The sequence below is a fragment of the Giraffa tippelskirchi genome, chromosome 1, assembly GCF_054371585.1.
Source record: "Giraffa tippelskirchi isolate mGirTip1 chromosome 1, T2T-mGirTip1v1.2.pri, whole genome shotgun sequence".
NCBI classification, from domain to species: Eukaryota; Metazoa; Chordata; class Mammalia; order Artiodactyla; family Giraffidae; genus Giraffa; species Giraffa tippelskirchi.
In genome coordinates this window covers 180,965,352-180,985,745 of record NC_137275.1, presented here as the reverse complement: position 1 = coordinate 180,985,745, position 20,394 = coordinate 180,965,352, and the positions used below count along the sequence as shown (strand labels likewise).

At 47.9% G+C, this 20,394-nt stretch overlaps 1 protein-coding gene and 1 long non-coding RNA gene across 2 annotated transcripts in view; both read left to right on the top strand.

Moving 5' to 3' along the window:
* GABBR2 (gamma-aminobutyric acid type B receptor subunit 2) overlaps positions 1–20,394 on the top strand; it is a 367,555-nt gene that overhangs the window by 324,950 nt on the left and 22,211 nt on the right. The gene's annotated exons all lie outside the window — the stretch shown is intronic.
* On the top strand, positions 402–3,955 carry LOC145513696 (uncharacterized). The gene is made up of 2 exons (XR_014059786.1): positions 402–1,459; positions 3,724–3,955. It is a non-coding gene; the product is annotated as an uncharacterized LOC145513696 (long non-coding RNA).

Genomic DNA, 20,394 nt, shown 5'->3' with positions numbered 1-20,394 from the left:
CCTTTCTTTGGGATTGGAATGAAAACTGACCTTTTCCAGTCCTGTGGCCACTGCTGAGTTTTCCAAATTTGCTGGCATATTGAGTGCAGCACTTTAACAGCATTAACTTTTAGGATTTGTAATAGCTCAACTGGGATTCCATCACCTCCTCTAGCTTTGTTTGTAGTGATGCTTTCTAAGGCCCACTTGACTTCGCATTCCAGGATGTCTGCAATATCAGTAATCCAAGTCTATGCCTCAAACCACTAATGCCAAAGAAGTTGAAGTTGAACGGTTTTATGATGACCTACAAAACCTTCTAGAACTAACACCAAAAAAAGATGTCCTTTTCATCATAAAGGACTGGAATGCCAAAGTAGGAAGTCCAGCGTTAACCTGGAGTAACAGGCAAATTTGGCCTTGGAGTACAAAATGAAGCAGGGCAAAGGCTAACAGAGTTTTGCCAAGAGAATACACTGGTCATAGCAAACACCCTCTTCCAACAACACAAGGGACAACGCTACACGTGGACATCACCCGATGGTCAATACAGAAATCAGATTGATTACGTTCTTTGCAGCCAAAGATGGAGAAGCTCTATACAGTCAGCAAAAACAAGACTGGGAGCTGCCTGTGGCTCAGATCATGAACTCCTTACTGCCAAATTTAGACTTAAATTGAAGAAAGTAGGGGAAACCACTAGACCATTTAGATATGACCTAAATCAAATCCCTTATGATTATACAGTGGAAATGACAAACAGATTCAAGGGATTAGATCTGATAGACAGAGTGCCTGAAGAACTATGCACAAGGTTTGTGACATTGTACAGGAGGCAGGGATCAAGACCACCCCAAGAAAAAGAAATGGAAAAAAGCAAAATGGTTGTCTAAGGAGGCCTTACAAATAGCTGAGAAAAGAAGAGAAGCTAAAGGCAAAGGAGAAAAGGAAATATATACCCATCTAAATGCAGAGTTCCAATGAATAGCAAGGAGAGATAAGAAAGCCTTCGTCAGTGATCAATCAAAGAAATAGAGGAAAACAATAGAATGGGAAAGACTAGAGATCTCTCCAAGAAAATTAGAGATACCAAGGGAACATTTCATGTAAAGATCAGCACAATAAAGGACAGGAATGATATGGACCTAACAGAAGCAGAAGATATTAAGAAGAGGTGGCAAGAATACACAGAAGAACTGTACAAAAAAGATCTTAATGACCCAGATAACCACGATGGGGTGTGTGTGTGTGTGTGTACACACATATATATATGTGTGTATATACACACACACATATATATAGAAGTAGTATTGTTGTGTCATATGGTAACTCTTTTTAACATTTCTAGGAATTGCTAGACTATGCCACAGTGGCTGCACCATTTTACATTCCCACCAGCAATGCATGAGGGTTCCAGGGCCTCCATATTGTCGCCAACACTTGTTATTTACCGCATGTTTGATTATAGTCATCCTACCAGGTATGAAGTGGTATCTCATTATGGCTTTGATAAGACTCACTACTGAATGAGTAATGATGTTAAGCAACTTTTCATATGCTTATTGGCCATTTGTATTATCTTCTTAGGAGAAATGTGTACCTAAGTCCTTTACCCATTCCTTGTAACTGAATTATTTATCCTTTAACTGTTGAGCTGTAAGAGTTAGTTACATAAAGGTAGGCTAGATTTGTGGTTTTCAATCCTGGCCTCATCACCCCTGAAAAAGTCTTTTTCACAGTACTGGTACTTATGCCACACACCCCATTAATTCTGATTTAATTGGTTTAGAAAGAGGCCTGGACATTGGGATCTTTTAGAAACTGCCATGGGTTCTATGTGCAGCCGGGGTTGTAACTTTCTGAACCCAGACCCTCACCAACCTCAAGGAAGGGCCTAGGACTGCACTTTGGATACTAGAGTTAGAAACAGACCCAGGACAGTACATTTAAGGCTAAAAGAGGAGGGAAGAAAAACCTGAATCCAAGAACCCTGAAGTCCAGACTCCCAGGCCCCCTACCAACCCTCCCTCCAACCCCCACCTAGAGACCATGATGGGGACAAAGAAAATGCAGACTGAGTTGGAGGGGGGCCCCTTGGGAAGGTTCACATGTGCAGACCCCACAGACCTGACTGGGTCCCTCCACACTCAAGTTTTCCTGAAAGTCCTGAATCATCATTTGAACATTTGTTTCCCTTATGGAAGACAGAGAGCAAGGAATAGGAGAGAAGGAAAAAACTACGAGATTTCTGTTTTCTGTAGCATTTTTCATTGCAGTTGAGAGTCAGAGGGTGAGCAAGTTGCAGACCAGAACTTTAGGCAGGTTAAAAAACACCTGGCCTGCAGCTGCAGGAAGCCATCAACCACAGAAACTGACAGGGAAGCAAGGGATAAGGGAGCCAGAGTGTACAGGCACCTCGGCACCCACAATTCTCTGAAATAGAACCATCAGCCACTTGGTGGGATGTTCATTATTTCTGCCACTGTTTGGCTAGGAGTGTCTCCTTAAAGTGACAGTGGATCAAACTTCAAATACTGGGTCACTTTGACCTTGACATAGTATGGGACACTTAACATGACCCAAAGATGCTCAGTTCAGTTCGGAAGACGCTGACACAACATGTGGGTCCCTCCTAAGGGCTCAGGGGACCTCAGCATTGTCATCTCAATTCTCAGTGCCCAGCCCACCCACCCTCTGCCCTTTTCTGGATTGGGGCCCTAACCCCAAGGCCCAATCTGTCCCACATTGGCAAGTACATACTGTAATAATAAGAGTGCCTCACATTTCTACAGCAGGCACAGTTTACAAAGCACCTTGACATTGCCATTTTGGAGATGAGGAAACTGAGGCTGAAGGGATGAACTGACTGGCCTGAGAAGACCTGTATGTTGGAAACACACCCAGCCTGGGCCAGGTGGTATTAGATGACTCAGGATCGATTCTGCTGGGATTGGTCTGTTGGTCTAGTGATACTTCCTGCTTCTTTTTGCATTGGTTCTATGTTTTACTTGGTTTTGTTTTAAAGAAACATTTCCTTCATTGATGCTTTGAAAATTATTATAATCCATTGTACAGAGTGCTGTCTTATAGATATTTAAGTCTCTCATCTGTGATTATCTGGTTGATGTTTCATTAAGAGTGAAGCACTTGTGAGCAGATGTTCAAACCCAGCAAATTCAGATCTGAGAGTACTGCTTCCAGGTCCAGCCTCATCCTCAGTAGCAGGTCTGCTCAGCCTCCATCCAGGATGCCAGCAAAGCTGCATTGTCTTGAGAGTAACCATAGCAAAAGTAATAATAGCAGCAGCTTTTGTTGAGTTCATACTTTGTGCCAGACATTGTTCCAAGTGCTTTCTTTTATCAGCTCATTTATCCTCACAACAACCTCATGAAGTATTACCATTACTGTCTATTACCCCAGTCTGTAGGTGAGGAAACTGAGGCACAGAGGGGTTGAATAGCATGGCCACAGTCACACAGCAGGCAAGTACACAGTTTTAGCCCACAGTGGTCAAGCAGATGAACTGTGGAGTTAGGCTAAACTTCAGATCCCAGCTCAGTCATTTACTGTGTGAAGTTAGGTAAGTGTTGTAGGTTGAATTGTGACCCACAAAAGATATATCAACATCCTTACCCAGGAATGCAACCTTATTTAGAAGGGGGGTCTTTGCAGATACAATTATACTAAAAATCTTAAAATGATATCATCCTGGATTACCCAGATTGGTCCTAAATCCAATTTCAGTGTCATTAAAAGAAGCAGAAGAGGAGAGGACACAGAGGAGAAGGTCATACGAAGATGGAAGCAGAGATAGGAGAGATGTGGCCATAAGCCAAGGAATGCTGGGAGCACCAGAAATGAGGAGAGGCCCCGGATTCTCCCCAAGAGCCTCCAGAGGGTGCGGAGCTTTGCCAATACCTTTAGGCTTCTCGCTTCCAGAACTGTGCAAGAATAAATTTCTATTCCTTTTAAGCCACCCAGTTTATGGAGATTTCTGTGGCAACCCTGGGAAACTAGTAGAATCAGTGGCAACTTCTGAGGGCCACAGTTTCTTCATGCATAATATGGGTCCCACCTCATAAGGCTTTGGGGTTAGGATTAAAAGGGACAGTGTGCCTCTGAAGCACATGCATGTGCCCAGCATACTGAAACCAGTCAATGAAGGTGAGCTATTAGGTGAAACGTTATCTATCACTTCTAGCAGCCCTGCCCTGAACCTCCTCAGAGCTAGTCCCTCATCTTACCACTTTCCTGTGTCTGACTCCTTGTCACTGGGACCCCTCAGCCCAGCCCAGCATGCTCCTGGCTTAGGAATCTCAGAGGACTCGAGTCTGACTCCCAGATGCAGGCTGCAGAGCCCGCTTCTCCCTCTGAGCCATTATCGCCAGAGCTGTCAGAGGGAGACTGTGAACATCCACGTGTGGCCTTTTAATATTTCATCCAAGAAGTCATTTTCCTACATGATTCAGACATAGAAGTCTTGGGGAATTAAATTAAGAAGGTAACTCTGGGCCAGAGTGAAATTTGCCAACAGGTGTGTAGGATTTTTCTGCGTCCACTCTGCTTTCTTTCTTTCTTATCTGCGTCCTGCAGCAGAAAGGAAGCTGGCTGACAAGAGATTATATGGTCACACCAATTATTAAATATATATGGCAGCCTTCTGAAAATGCATTCACATACCAAGGAAATGGAATGCATTCACCAACCCAGGCTCCTGCACTGTGGGCTTTGGAGGAATAACAAAGTAGCTTTAAACACTATGATCCAAGGTTGGATCCATACTCTGCCACCTCCTAGCTGTGTGACCTTGTGTGAGTGACTCACCATCTCTGAGCCTCAGTGGCCATAAGGAAATATATGCTCCTCCCTTACAGGTTTACCATAAGCACTGACTGGAGTCCTGTGCTCAAGTGCCTAGCACTAAGCCTGACACCCAGGAGACCCATCATGGTGACTTTTGTTCCACTCCCTGACTCAGAACTTCATGCCTTTACAGGGAAAGTAACATGATGGCTCGGCCTGCCTCCTAGGGAGGTCTTGAGCAGTGCTGCTGCCTGTGGAGTAGATTTACACCTTTGAAAGCATTTCTAGAGACATTACTTTACTGACAAAGGTCTGTCTAGTCAAAGCTATGGTTTTTCCAGTAGTCATGTATGGATGTGAGAGTTGGACCATAAAGAAGGCTGAGTGCCAAAGAATTGATGCTTTTGAACTGTGGTGTTGGAGAAGACTCTTGAGAGTCCCTTGGACTGTATGGAGATCAAATAGGTCCATTCTAAAGGAAATCAGTCCTGAATATTCATTGGGAGGACTGATGCTGAAGCTGAAACTCCAATACTTTAGCCACCTGATGCGAAGAACTGACTCATTTGAAAAGACCCTGATGCTGAGAAAGACTGAAGGCAGGAGGAGAAGGAGATGACAGAGGATGAGATGGTTGGATGGCATTACTGACTCGATGGACATGACTTTGAGCAAGCTCTGGGAGTTGGTAATGGACAGGGAGGCCTGGTGAGCTGCAGTCCATGGGGTCGCAAAGAGTCAGACACAATTAAGCGACTGAACTGAACTGATGGGCTCTGGACCACACAGGTAGCAAGTGGGGTTCATAGGCACTCAGCCAGGCCACCGCTCCCCACAGGCAGGCTCCTTCCATACCGCATGCTGACTCTCCAATGAGATGATGGATGGGAAGCTGCCTCCTGGGGAGCAGAGCTCTGCCCCAACTTGAGGCCTGTCACTGTGATTATCTCAAGCACCTCCTTTCATCCCCCTGTGTTGTCCTCCCTCTTCTAGGATAAGCCAGTTGGATCAGTCTCATTCAGCTGGTTCCATGGCAATCTCTGAACTCAGGCGAGCGTTGTAGAACTGCATCCACACACACATACTCCCACTCCCTCTCCACGTGCCTTTTCATGTGTCCACACCCCCTGCTCCACTCTCATGATCTCATTCCCAAATCCAGGAGGCTCTTAGCACAGCCCACCCTCTGTGATGAAGAAGCCCTTGTAAGCTAGGCTGGGTACCATGAAGACACTCGAGAGACATATGCTGTTCATTCACTGGCCAAACTCACATTAGTGGGCATTCACTGTGTACCACATGCTGGGGTCACAGCAATGGCTAAGGTATAATCCCTGCTCTTAGGACTCCCCCAGTCCAGGAAGGACAGGTGTATAAGTGGAGAATGTCACTGTAGGTGGTAAGTGCTGGGATAGCTTAGCCTCCAGCCCTGGGGGAGCACAGAGGAAGTGGTTAGTCATCCTGCCTTGAGAAATGTTTCATGAAAGAGGAGGTACTTTTTCTTCTAATTCTTGAAAGAACAGTAGGATTTAGACAGAGAAAACAGGAGCTATGTGAACAGTCTGGCAGTTCCTCAAAAAATTAAAGTTACTGTGTGACCGAGTAATTCCATTCCTAGGTATACACTCCAGAGAAATGAAAATGTATATTCAAATACACCATCATAATGTATAATAGCCAGAAAAGTGGAAACAATCCAAATGTCTATATCAACTGATGAATGGATAAATAAAATGTGGTATATCCATACAATAGAATATTATTTGGCCATAAATAAGAATGCATGCTACAGCATAGATGAACTTTGAAAATATAATGTTCAGTGAAAGAAACCAAATGCCATAAGGCCAAATATTGTACAATTCCGTCTATATGAAATATCCAGAACAGGCAAATCCATAGATATAGAACCTAGATTAGAGGGATGGGGAATGGGGGAGTGACTGCTAATGGGTATGAGATTTCTTTCTGAAGTGGTGAGAATTATCTGAAATTAGATAGTAGATACGATTAAACAACGTTGTAAACTTTAAAATGTACACTTTAAAATGGTTAAGTAGTGAATTTTTCTGAATTTTACTTCAGTTTTTTTTTTCTTTTTTGAAGGCAGGACAAGGTCGACGAGGGCATTCCAAAGCAAGGATAGGAGGAAGGGAAAATGGTCTTAGGAAACAGAAGGCATCCAGTGTACCTGGAGTATAATGCATTGTATTTTCCTACCGTTGCTTCACAGCTTTAGAACGCTAAAGGATTGTCAGCCCTAATCCCTGCAGTATTCATTAGGGTGCTTTTGGCTATAGTTAATTCAAACTGGAGTACACAGTGGTGGTGGTTTAGTTCCTAAGTTGTGTCTGACTCTTTCCAACCCTATGGACTGTAGCCCACCAAGCTTCTCTGTCCATGGGATCCTCGAGGTAAGAATACTGGAGTGGGTTGCCACTTCCTTCTCCAGGTATCTTCCCGACCCAGGGCTCAAACCTGTAGACCTGCATCTCCTGCATTTCAGGTGGATTCTTTTACCACTGAGCCTAGAGGAAACGTATCAGTACCCTGGAAAATTCCAGAGGTAATGTAGAGTTCAGGCACAGTTTGATCCGAGATTAAGTCCATTTCTCTGTCTCTTTTGTCTCTGCCTTCCTCCATATTTGAACTATATCATCATACTAACTTCCCATGTGTTATGGAGATACAAAAAGAAAGATACGTTTTAACTAGAAAAGCCTTAGAAGATTCCTTGGACGATGTGGAATTTTAGCTGAGCTTTACATAATGGACAAAACCTCGAGGAGAAAATATTGGAGGCAATGGTGTTCCAGGATGAAAATCCATGAGCAGGAAGGTGGAGGGTATGTCTGGGGAAAAGTTCAAGAATCTATTGGATCTGGCTGCCTGTGGACAGAAAGTAAGTGCAGAGCTGAAGGGGACTTGTAGCACAACCTGAAGGCAGTGGGGAGCCAGAAAAGGAATTTCAGCAGTGTAGCAGCGTGGGGGACTCCTAAAAAAGTTCATTCTGGCTCTCAGACAATATTATGGAGATATTGCTACTTTCTGTAGGTATAATAATATTGTGGTCACATAGGACTACATGCTGAAGTGTATGGAGCCTGAAATTTACCTTCAAATGGTTTCGGGGACAATGTATACATAGACAGTGACCCAGCAGATGTGGCAAAATGTTAGCAATTTTTGAATCCTGAAGGAGAGTACACAAGTGTTCATTGTACTATTTAGCTTTTCACAACAATTTGAGAAAAGAAGAAAAGTGGCAGTGGGAGAGACAGACCTTTCTGAGGGAGGGACAGGCTGGGGAACTGGTGCAGTGAGAGCATGAGAGACCAAAGCCCATGGTCCGGGGCCAAAGGTGGCCCAATGCTGAGATGGGCAGAGACCCGAGACACAGGGCTCGGGGCAGGTGGGCATGTAGATGAGGGGGGCACAGTCATCTCATGACTGCAGTTTCCAGCCTGAGGGCCCAGGAGGACCCCAGGGCCAGGAATAGAGCTGCAAGACGGCCAAAGAGGAAGAGGAGCCTCCAAGGAGGGTCATTTTTGCTCTCTTGGTAATGGATGCTTGCTAATGTGACTAACATAACACATGACTCATAGAATTTCAGAGCTTGAAATGACGTAAGAAATCACCTAGACCAACCCCTCATTTCCCTTATGGAGAAACCGAGGTGTAGACTCACCCGAAGTCCCAAAGCCAGAGAAGCGACTGGGATAAGCTACCAGTTTACACCCATCCTCATGTGCCTGTTTTCTTTCCTGCCCATCCCCTGAATGCTCTGGGAACCAGACAGGAGAAATGAGCAGGGAACGTGAGTTTGCTCTGATTTTCTTAGTGAATCCTTTGAAACATTTTCTGAGTTTATATGTTAACTGAGAACTTTTTGTTGTATAGATTGCTGCAGGGTGGTGGAGATGGGGTGACTGATAGCAACTGGTGACTCTGAGTCATTCACTTGGGCCAGGTGCTGGTCAGGGGGCTTTACTCCTATCCGCATATTTAATCCTCAATTGTATGAGGAGATCCTGTGTTTAGACCCATTTTACAGATGGCAACAGTGAGGCTGAATAGCTGCTGCAAGGTTTCAGCATTTCTAAGTGGCAAGATTGGGACTAGAGGTCAGGTACTCTGGCCTCTGATCTGACATCTTTAATCACCTTGCTCTCAACTGCAGCACTGGATGCAGATCCCCCCATATTCTCAGAGACTGGCTGACTGAGTGATTGATCGGTCAGTTTATTTTGCCAGGGAGAGGGTCAACAGCAAATTCTGGCCCCAGCCTATTGGTATCTTTGCAGTAAATCAAGGCCTGTTTATTACTCATAGTTATTTTGGGGGTCCACAATAAAAAAAGAAATGCAAAACTTAATTTCACTTCCCTGCTACATTGCTCATTCTTTTTTAATAGCCCTCTCTTATCAGCCTCCTGGCAGCTTTTGCATTCCTGTGCATGTTAATTACTTTATTAATGACATTAATATCTTTGGTTCTGCCCAGCACATCTTGGTGCCTTTTGTTTCTAGCATGCACCCATTTTGCCTTGTTCATTGGCATATGCAGGCCCAGTTCCCACTTCTAGAAGGGATTCTTTGAGCCTCGGTAAACACATGGCTTTCAATTAGTCTCATAATCATCATTTCCATTTTCATCTCAGCCACGTCACTGATCGGGTGCTTTTAACATTGTCCCAGATGGAAGCTATGTTGTGTTGTTTCTGACTTCGTTCCTCAATCCTCATTTCCTCTACAGGTCACAGCTCAGAGAGTCCCACAGCCTAACACTGAGTGATAAGTAGTAACATGTCCAGGAGGGGGAGTGAGAGGGGTTGAACCCTGGGGTAGATGGAGGCACAGGTTTGTGAGATGACTGGAAAGTGACCTGGAAACAGGTCTCAGGAAGCCTTGAATGTTAGCTGAGAAGTCCAGACTTTACCCAAGAGCCAGCATCCTCCCTGAGTATACATCATGGAATACTAATTCCATTAGGTATCCCCAAATGAAAGGGATTGGGGAGATTTCATGGTCCAAAAGTCTAAGAAATGCCAAAAATGATGAATCCGCCTCTTGAAAAAGCTTTAGCATGTTAATGGCTCTGTGAAGTCCTACAGTTTACAATTTTTAACCAGAAGTTTTTAACTTTAATTTTTAATAATAAATATTTAATTAATTTATATTTATTTTGGCTGCACTAGGTCTTCACTGGGGCTCTTGGGCTCAGTAGTTGCAGTATGTGGAATCTTGGTTTCCTGACCAGAGACTGAACTTGGGGTCCCTGTCTTGAGAGCACAGTCTTATCCACTGGACCGCTAGGAAAGTCCCAATAATAAATATTTTACTTATTTATTTTTGGCTGTGCTGGTTCTTTGTTGCTGCGTGTGGGCTCTCTCTTGTGGCAGCAAACAGGGGCTATTCTCTAGTTGAGGTATGTGGGTTTCCCATTATGATGGCTTCTCTTGTTGTGGAGCACAGGCTCTAGGATGCATGGGCTTCAGTATTATAGTTGTGGTGGACAGGTTTAGTTGCTCTGTGGAATGTGGTATCTTCCCAGACCAGGGATCGAACCCATGTCCCCTGTGTTGGCAGGTGGCTTCTTAACCAGTGGACCACCAGGGAAGTCCAATAATAAATATTGTAAACCAGCATTTCCAAAACTCCTTTGGCCATGGAACTCCTTTTTCACTAGCAGGATGTAGTATATTTACATCATATATATGGAGAAGGCTATGGCACCCCACTCCAGTACTCTTGCCTGGAAAATCCCATGGATGGAGGAGCCTGGTGGGCTGCAGTCCATGGGGTCGCAAAGAGTCGGACACAACTGAGCGACTTCACTTTCACTTTTCCCTTTCATGCAGTGGAGAAGGAAATGGCAACCCACTCCAGTATTCTTGCCTGGAGAATCCTAGGGACAGCAGAGCCTGGTGGGCTGCCGTCTATGGGGTCGCACAGAGTCGGACACGACTGAAGTGACTTAGCAGCATGAGGAATGTAATTTAGGAAGTACTGGTGGAGGGGACCAGGAACCTTTCTGTGGGTTCTGAATCAGAGAGGGCATGCTTAGATTCAGCTTTACAAAGGTGGCTCTGGCAGTCAGTTGGAAAGAGGGGAGACTGGAGAAAGGAGGAGAAAATGATTCAGGCCTGGAACAGTTCAAGCAAGACGTAATAAGGATCTAAAGTGAAGGTTTCAAATGTTTCAATGTTTTCTTTCCATTTTATTTCAAGTTGCATTGTTGTCTTGAAATTGGAAAATCAGTGTTGCTATAATAAATCACAGCACAAGGGTTTTACTCAGGCATAAAATCTGAATGAGAAAAGCAGTCTGTGCAGTCTTCCATCTTCCAAGGAAGCAGTTAGCCCTACGGGGTGCTGGGACACAATAGCATCTGTTTCTGCAACTCACCAGAGCTCATCGAGGTTTTCGCGTCGGACAGACCCAGATTCAGGTTCCGAGCCCACACTCTCGTGGTTCTGTGACCCTGGGCAAATGGCTCTGCTTCTCTGTGTCTCCATTTCCCCTACAGTAGAGAGGAACAATAATGCTTTCCTCACAGGACAGCTTCAAGGATTGTGTGAGGGGACATGTGCAAAGTCCTTATTAGCATAGTGCCTGACACACAATAACATAAGAACAAATTGCCCTTCCATATAAGTCACGATAGGCTAAGTGAGGCTACAGTAATAAAGAACCCCTAAATCTTAGCAGGTGAGCGCAACAAAGCTCTACTCCTCACTCCTACAAAGTCCACCTGTGAAGCTGGGTGGTCTCCATAGCAACCATCTCCCATAAGACAGCTCCATGATCTGAACTCCAACACAAGGAAGCACACAGGTTTTGCAAACAGCTCTTCCGTGCTTCAGCCCTTCAGGGTCAAATGTCATGTCTGCCCACTGCCCCCCAGCCAGAATTAGTCATGTGACTCCCACTAACGTACAGGGGCTGAGAATTGTGGGCCTGCAGGTGGGGTATCTGGGGAGCTGTAGCCTCTGCCAGTCCTTCATTCCCTTTGGTCAGTCCACTTACCCACTCTGAGCCTCAGTTTCCTCATCTGTAAAATAGAGCTAACACTGCCTATCCTGCCTTACATTGGAGTGTTAGAGGGGCACACGGAATTCTGTATGTGAAAAATGCTAAGTCAAAGTTAGAAGTGAGCATATGCTTACTTTGTGCTGTGCCAAAGCCACATCACACTCGTCAGTTCATAGGAAAAATGTATGACATCAACCTTCTTTAAATCTACATTGCTGTTCTTATTTCCCCAAGTCCATTACACCTCTGGACTGCCCACTCCTCCTCTTGTTTGAGTCTTTTAAACAATTTTTCAGTGAGATCATTAGGGCCACTTATAAGTAGCCTTTGGTGACCTATTTTTTGGAATGGCACCCTGGGCAGCATACCCTGCATGGAAAAGGTGACCCTGGAATGCCATGAGGGATGACAAGGAGGCCACTGGCACATTTCTGCTGGACAGCTGAGAAAACTCCCAGGGTCCTGCTCCACATGATCCATGGTTCCGTAGATCTCTAAGGAACACTGGGGCGGGGGTGGTGTGTGTGTGTGTGGCTATTCCAAGCACCAGCAGTCCCCCAAATGTGGACACTGACAGTATGGACTGTCAAGCTTCATGGTGTAGCTTGGCTGCAGAATAACCAGTGCTAGCTCAAGCGACAGCCCAGGTGAATCGGGCCCTAGGCATGGAGAGGAGACAGCAGTCTCGCCCTCTAAGATCCTCCTGGAGTCTTGTGTCTTATCTGGGCCCCAGACCCTGTGGAGACAGTGACAAGATGAAGAGCGGCCAGAATGGGCAGAGAACAAAAAACTGTGCCACACAGAAAGGGTTGATGTCAACCTGGCAAAGAGGAGGCTCAGAGGGACACCGTCACTGTCACTGCACTTCAGAGGGGCTGTCCTGAGTCCAAGAGAGGAGTCAGGACCTGCAGGGCCCCAGAGGGAAGAGCCAAGGCCAGCGGGGGCACTTCTAGGGACACAGGCTTCAGCTCAGGATGAGGAAGAACATTCACCTTTCCGTCTGCCCCATCCAGAAATTCACCGGGCTTCTGGAGAGGGTAGTGAGTTTCTCATCACCAGAGTTGTGCAAAGAAAGGTTGGACAAGTTTTTGGCAGGGACTGCACACTACGGAAAGGAGGCAAAAGAAGACACTTGAGTGTATCTGAGCCCAGAAGTTGTGTGATTACAAACCAGAATAGCGTGACCTCAGAAGACTTCTGTTTGTTGCTTTTGGGTGTGAAAGACACATTGAGCACAGCTTTATAGTTACAGTGAATTGGAGCATCCTGTTCACCTTGGAAACCCCACACTGGTGCAGAGGAGAAAGCACTGACAGGGAAGAGGAACCTGCCCCAGAAAAGGAGCCCCTGAAGAGGAAAGAATGGTCATGCACATGCTCCCGGCCCGCTGCTGCCCAGGGATTCCCTCCTATTCTGAAGCAATCTCTGCAACCTTTTGGGGCTCCCAGTACGCTTGCCTCCTTAAATGGTAACAGGCAAATGAAATAGATGATTGTTCTTGCATGTGTTACCACGGGGGTGCGTCTCTGCTTTGTAGCCCTTTGTCTCGTGCTCTTGCTCGATGCTCAGAACAACTCAAAAGCAGTTGACTCCAGCATGTCCCAAAGGAGAACCTGGGGCTCAGAGTGAGCATGTGACAGACCCAGGCCAGACCCTCACTCAGGGGCAAGGCAGGTGGCTGCCTTTAGCTACTGGCGAACTGTAAACTCTGAGATGCAGGAGGGCACAGGAGAGGGAACCCTGGAGGCTTGTCCAGGCAGCCACCTTCCTTTGGGAGCTGGGACTCCCAGAATTAGCCAGAGTTCCCAGGGAGGCGTACAAACAACAGAGGACCCTAGGCTCAAATGCCAGCTCCTCAGGTTTCTTGCTGTGTAACCTTGGGTGAGTAAGTCTATTCCTGGGCTCAGGATCTATGCAAAATAGCAATGAAGCTTAACTCCTAGCGCTGTTAGGCAGACCTAATGACACTTGAAAAGCATAAACTTGAGTGGTGTGCCCAGCAGCAGTGGAGTAGAGTAGGTCTGTCCAGGATCCCAGTGCTCCAGCCTCCTGGTTTAGAGCATCTTTGCACCCTAGTTGTGTCACCTCCCCGTTCACACCAAGCTGGCCTTGACTTGATAGCAGGGTCTCCATGAACCACCAGCCAGGTCGTGCCCTGAGCTAGCAGCAGACCCCTGTGAGAGGGTGACAAGAGACAAGGCATGGGTGTAGCCAGGCCAGGGCTGAGCAGGGCCACTCAGCTGCCTTGAGGTCTGAGCTTGGGAGGTCTGAAGGCTGGGCAGGCGAGAGGCCTCTCTGGCCAAGGGCTGAGCTGCGCAGCACCCCCTGGAAGCTCCATTCACTTCTGGGGCCACTGATCTTATCCCAGGCCAGGGAAAGTTACCCACACATGGACATCCTTTGGCCTGGGGGGTGCTGGCCTAGAGGTAGGATGTAAGAGGGAAGCTTCAGCAGGTATTCCTAGGCCAGGCTGAAATTACAGGGTGAGTGAACTGCCTTGGGCCAACTAAGGGCCAAGACCAAGTCCAGTTTAGTGTAGGGTTTTCCATCCTTTTTCACACTGTGATATATGATTCTCACGGGACCTGGGTGGCCCAGTCTGCTTGTGGATGGAGATGCCTGGCCCTAGCCCTGCATCTCGAGACATGAAAACACCGTCCTGGGACATCTGTAACCCATTACTGGCACACCAGTAACAGGCACCACTACAGGTAGCTCTGGATTGGCGTATAAAGCAAAGGTTTGGGAAGTTAGGCAGACCAAGGTTCAAGTCTCAGCTGTCACTGAATGCCTGTGTAATCTCAAGCCCATGGTTCAGCCTCTCCGAGCCCTATCCAGCACCCCCCTAAAATGGGGGTGTACTGGGGTTCACTCCCTTGGTGAGGGAGGAAGTTTAGAGGAAGTGGGACTTAGCCCAGAATCTGGCATGCCGTGAGTAGTTAGCACGTGTCAGAGGACAGGAAGTACAAATATTGGAGGGGATGGGGGGCAGGTAGAGGCAGGAAGAAGTCCACTCTGCCACGAGACCACACTCCTCCCCAAAGAGAGGCCGGAAGCATAGGGGCCTTGGAGGGGCAGGCTTGGGGTGAGAAGACCTGGGAAGATTTCAGAGATGGAGGAATGGGGTGAAGGAAGGGCAGCACAGGACAAGGAGACGGCTCAGCAAAGGACCAGGAGGGAGATTATGGGACTGGGCCGTGGATGAGACTGGGTGACAGGAGTCAGGGCTGGACAGATATGCCGGGTCTGATCGCAGAGGGTCACCATGCCGGGTTCAGGGTCTGGGTAACTTTGCTGAGGTATGAGGAGCCGTTGAAGCTCTCTGAATGTGGCATTAACTTTGTGTGGAAGATCACTCTGGAAGCAGCACAGAGGGGGAGCTGGGGCAGGGGAGGTGGAGACAGGGGAAGCTAAATGGCACAGGAGAGTCGGGAGGTCCTGGAAAGCGGCCCAGGTTCTGGTCTGACCTGAGCGGATGTGGGGACGGCTCTCAGAGCCGGCAAACCCGGGAGGAATAGGAATGAAGGTGTAGGGAGAAAGTGATGAGTTCAGGCTAGGAAAGGCTCAGTAGAAGGGGTGGGGGGCTGATCAGCAGGTGGAGGGCGTGAGAGCAGGGAGCTGAGCCAAGGAGGGCAAAGAACCAAAGAACCCTGAGAGGACCCGGACTGGAAATGAGAGTCAGGACTAAACAGTGTCCCCTGCCTTTGGCCATGAGGAGGTCTGGATCCATGGGGAGTCCTGTTCGGGGCAAGAGGTAGGGAATGTGGGTGGGGTACAAGGAGCCTTTCAGAAAACTCCACTGGAGGCCAGAGAAAGGGGCCAGATCACCTGAGAAGCAGAAAGCAGGAAGGAGCTTTGGACCAGGCTGGGGCAGAGCAGCAGAGTAACTCACAGGAGAGAAGCCATCAGGGAGCAGGAAGTGTGGGGGGGAAGGCGGGGGGAGGGTGTCCTGCCCTCATCACTTATCAGTCAGTGCAACGGAGAAACTGAGGGGCTGCTGCCTCGTGAAGCTCTTGTTGTTCATTCTCAGGGCTTAGATTACAGCGTTTCAGAATCTCACTGTACCACATCAGCATCCGAGGGACGGGGTTCCCTTCTCTTCTGTCTGCTCTCCTTTCATTGGTCTACTCACCCCTGCCCCCCCACCCCTGGCCGAGGCCCAGACACCCAGCTGTAGTGGGTCAGGCAGGTCCCAGGACCACAAGGAAGCAGGCTGTGCTCTCAGGGTGGAGGGCATGCAGGCACATGTGGTCCTCATGCATCCCCTGGGAAACATGGGGGCCCCCGCAGGCTATACAGCATGAGGGTCTCAGCGTCCCGGTCCTGCTGAACGAGGGCGCACACCAGATTCCAGGCCGCCAAGCCAGGCAGTGTGCTTCCTGTCTGGTGTTGCCACCGCAGAATCACCAAGTATTGGCACTCGGAGGGGAAGGGCTTGCCTGCCCACAGTGGGCCTGCAGACCTTTCTACTCAACACCGATTCCACATAAACCAGGTGATCATGGGAACAGTTAACCCACACTTCCACATATTCCAGGGTAGACTGGGAAGAACTGCCTCCATCCCCAAGGTGGGGAAGCCTAGGGACATCCCAAGCCCACCAGAGATTGTGGCTCTTTCCCAGCTTTCTGGTAGGCCCAGCCCAGCTCCTAGGTCATGGATGCCATCTCTCTTTCACCCCACAGAACCCAGGATAAGTCTCAGGCCCTTCTGCCAGGTTCCTCAGTGTTCCTCTCTCACCAACCAAACACGTCCTGCATTTTAGTAGAACTTCCTAAAGCTGCACAAGTCTGTGGGGGAGGAACGTGGTGGCCCAGCCGCCTGCCTCCTCCCCGGTCCTCCCTCCCAGGAACAAGCCAATCTCTTTCTTGGCTCCCGCAGTGCATCTGGCCTCCTCTGAACACTTGGTGCCCATGGCAGTCACCTTCCAGAGCCAGCACTTTCCACCAAAGTCGCTGCTCCCCCGAAGGGAATTCTCCTCCAGCTGCTAAGACACTGGTGATTTCTCCAACAGTGAAGTCCACCTGTCCTCATCCACATCAGTTGCTTTCAACCACCTCTCTCTCTCCAGTTCTTTCACCAACTTAAGAAAGAACAGTTGTCACACTTGCTTCAAATATGCCCTTAGACTTATAAGCCCTTCCAAGCATTTGTTTGATTCTGTAACGAATACTGGAGCCGTGCTGGCCAAGATACTGGAGGGTGGAGACAGGCCCAGCTCAGGAGCAGTGACACGCACACAGACAGGTCCTGTGCTGCTGAGTCTCTCATTTCCAAGAGGCCAAAAATCTGGGTGTTGTGTGGAATTACCTGAGGTTTAAATACTGACTATGAAGTCTGAAAATGTTAAATGCTGTAGAGGTGAAGTTCAACACACCTGCAGCCCTGCACACTGCCTGAGGGGCACGAGTGTCTCTCTGCTGTAGGGCTGAGGAAGGCTCCCCACCCAGGGCCCAGCCATTCCCTGGTGACTCTTGAGGAGTGCGGGGCCACCTCCCTGTCCTCAGCACTGGGTCATCGTTTCTTCTGGGGAAGTGCCAGTTTGGGCCCTGGTCTCTCACTACCCAGCACAGTCGGGCCTGCTGAACAGCGTGTGACGCCCTACCCCTGTGCCGGGAGGCGCTGCAGACCATGAAGTAAAGCGGAGCAGCAGTACCATTACCCGTTCACAGAGTGCCTTGTGGAAGCCCCCAACCCCTATCAAGCACCTCTTGGCTTTGCATTCAGCAGCAACATTTGGGAATTTTTCTGCTCTGAGCTTGCCCCAGAGGCCTCAGATAAAGGCCTACAGAGAGCAGGGCACCCCCTGCAGGCCTATATCCACAGGAAGGGGAACAGAACCAAGCCACAGAAGCTGAACTGCCCCCACTTGCTTTGCAGGACAGAGGTCTGGCTTGGCTTTGCCTCTGACTTGCTCTGTCACCATAAGCAAGTCTCTTGTCTTCTTTGAGCCTCAGTGTCCTCACCTGTAACATGGGTATAAAATTCTTGGCTCCTGAGGTCAAAATCAAAGAGACCTTAATATGAATGCATGTATGAGCTGTGACGGGCTAGAAATGTTAGGACTTATCATTGCACTTGTCAGCCCTTAACTTCCCCAAGATAATTCTCACCTCAGCTATGACCCTTACACAACCACAGAATTTCGTGCTAGATTCCAAGGTCAAACTCAGGATGCCTCTCTGAACAGGACCAGTCAGGGATGCTAGCCCACTGGCATTCTAATGCTGAGCCCAGGTTCCTTGCCCTCCCCAGCCAGGTCCCAGTCACCTCCCCTACTTCATCTCCCGTCCACAAAGCAGGACTCCAGGCTGGTAGGGCCAGTGAGGATAGAGTGAGCCACTCTGGGCCCCAGGCACACCTGAGCAAGGGTGCACAGTACCAGCAGACTGGATAAGTCCAAAAGCCAGAGGCTGGCCCTCAGGCCAGCTCCAGGGGCTGACTTGGCCATGACTGGCACCTGGGGATAGTACATTCCAATAAATGTTGGCTGGTGAGCAGCCCACGAGGCTGTGCAGCACAGGGCATGGGATCAAGGTCAGGACACCTGCGCCTGTGTCTCCAGTCAGTCACCCACTTGCTAGGAGTCCTTTTCTGGGCCTGTTTCTCCATCTACAAAAAGAAGAATTGGACTAGAACATAATCCTTTTAGTGTTTTTAAAGTGAGGAAGCCTGGGGAGGGAGATTTTGGCTGCCATGGTGACCAGAGGACATTCCTGGCATTCAGTGCTGAGAGACCAGAGGTTCTGAGTGCCCTGCACTGAACAGGACAGTCCCTCACAACAAAGAATCACATGGAAATAATTGCCGGAAGTGCCCCAGAGAGAAACCCTTGTGGGTGATCTCACAGGTCCCTTCTGGATCTGGGATTCTGAAAAAATCCAACTAAACTCATAATCAAACAGTCTAAAAAGAAAATCTTACCTTGAAATGACAGCTTAGAGCTTTGCTGCCTCGGAGATGTGGGGCTGCTGCTGTTGAGATAAGCAGCCAGCCCCGGAGAAGTCTGGAAGTTTCCTCCTGGCTCCAGCACTCTGTGGCTCTCTGCAGTGGGAGATAATGATGATGGTTTACACACAAGGAACGGGATTTCCAGTTTCAAAAGCCTGCTAAACATGCTAGTTACCACTTTTGATCACTGTGCCAAACCTGGGAGGTTGCAGATGAGGAAATCACGGCTCAGAAAGGCTTAGAGACATGTTCACAGTCACACAGCTGGCAAGGGATGGACTTGGGATCTGAACCCAGTGGCCCCTCTCTCCCTGCCTTGGCTTTCTTGGTGGAACCCCTCCCCCATCCCACAATCTTCCCCTAAAAGAGGCAGTGCTGACTCACATGCCTTCCCAGGACAAGAGAAGCATCTCAAGACTGAAATGCAGCCCAGAAACATCAGACATGCTCCCACCTCTCCCTGCCACACACACTCAAACTCACATTTATACACACACCTCTGGGAGAGAAACCTACCAATTTTACCATATATTTCAAAAATCAGCTTTGAAATTAAAATTTAAAAAAGAGACAAAAAGCCAGCTTCTGGAAGCTGGTCAAAAGGTGGAAGGAACCCCCTGCTTAAAAGAAGCTCTAGCCAGGTGGGGCTTAGGAAGCTGAGCTACCTACAGAAGTGACAGCCTGAAAGGTCTGAGACCAGAGCCAAGGCCCCACAATCACAGGGGACGCACATGGCACCCTTCATGCCCCCCTAACAGGCTCCTCAACCTCCCTACCTAGGGTCTGAACATGCAGACGTGCAATGACAAGTCTGCCCTTGTGCTTAGCTGTCACTCTGTGTCAGAGGCGTGTGAGTGACAAAAGGAGTCTCTACTTTTTTTCAATTGAACTATATTTGATTTACAATGTTGTGTTAATTACTGCTGACAGCAAGGTGATTCAGTTACATGTATATATACATTTTTATATATTCTTTTCCATTGTGGTTTATCATAGGATATTGAATATAGTTCCCTGTGCTATACAGAAGGGCCTTGTTGTTTATCCATCCTATATATTAAAGCTTATATCTGCTAACCCCAACCTCCCACTCAATCCTTCCATCAACCCCCTCCCCCAGTGGCAACCACCTGTCTGTTCTCTATGTCTGTCTGTTTCTCTGTTTCATAGATGGGTTCCTTTGTGCCATATTTTAGATTCCACATGTAAGTGATATCAGGTGTCATTTGTCTTTCTGACTCACTTCACTTGGTATGATAATCTTTAGTTGCATCCATGTTGCTGCAAATGGCATTATTTCCTTTTTTATGGCTGAGTATTACTCATTGTATATATACGTACCACACTCTTTGTCCATTCATCTGTCAGTGGACATTCAGGTAGTTTCCGTGTCTTGGCTATTGTGACTAGTGCTGCTATGATCATAGGGGTGTAAGTATCTTTTTGAATTGTACTTTTGTCTGGGTATCAGGACAGGAGAGGGATTGCTGGATCATATGGTAATTCTGTTTTTAGTTTTCTGAGGAGCCTCCACACTGTTCTCCACAGTGGTTGTACCCACTCACATTCCCACCAACAGTATAGGAGGGTTCCCTTTTCAAGGAGTCTGCATTCTTAACCACAGGCC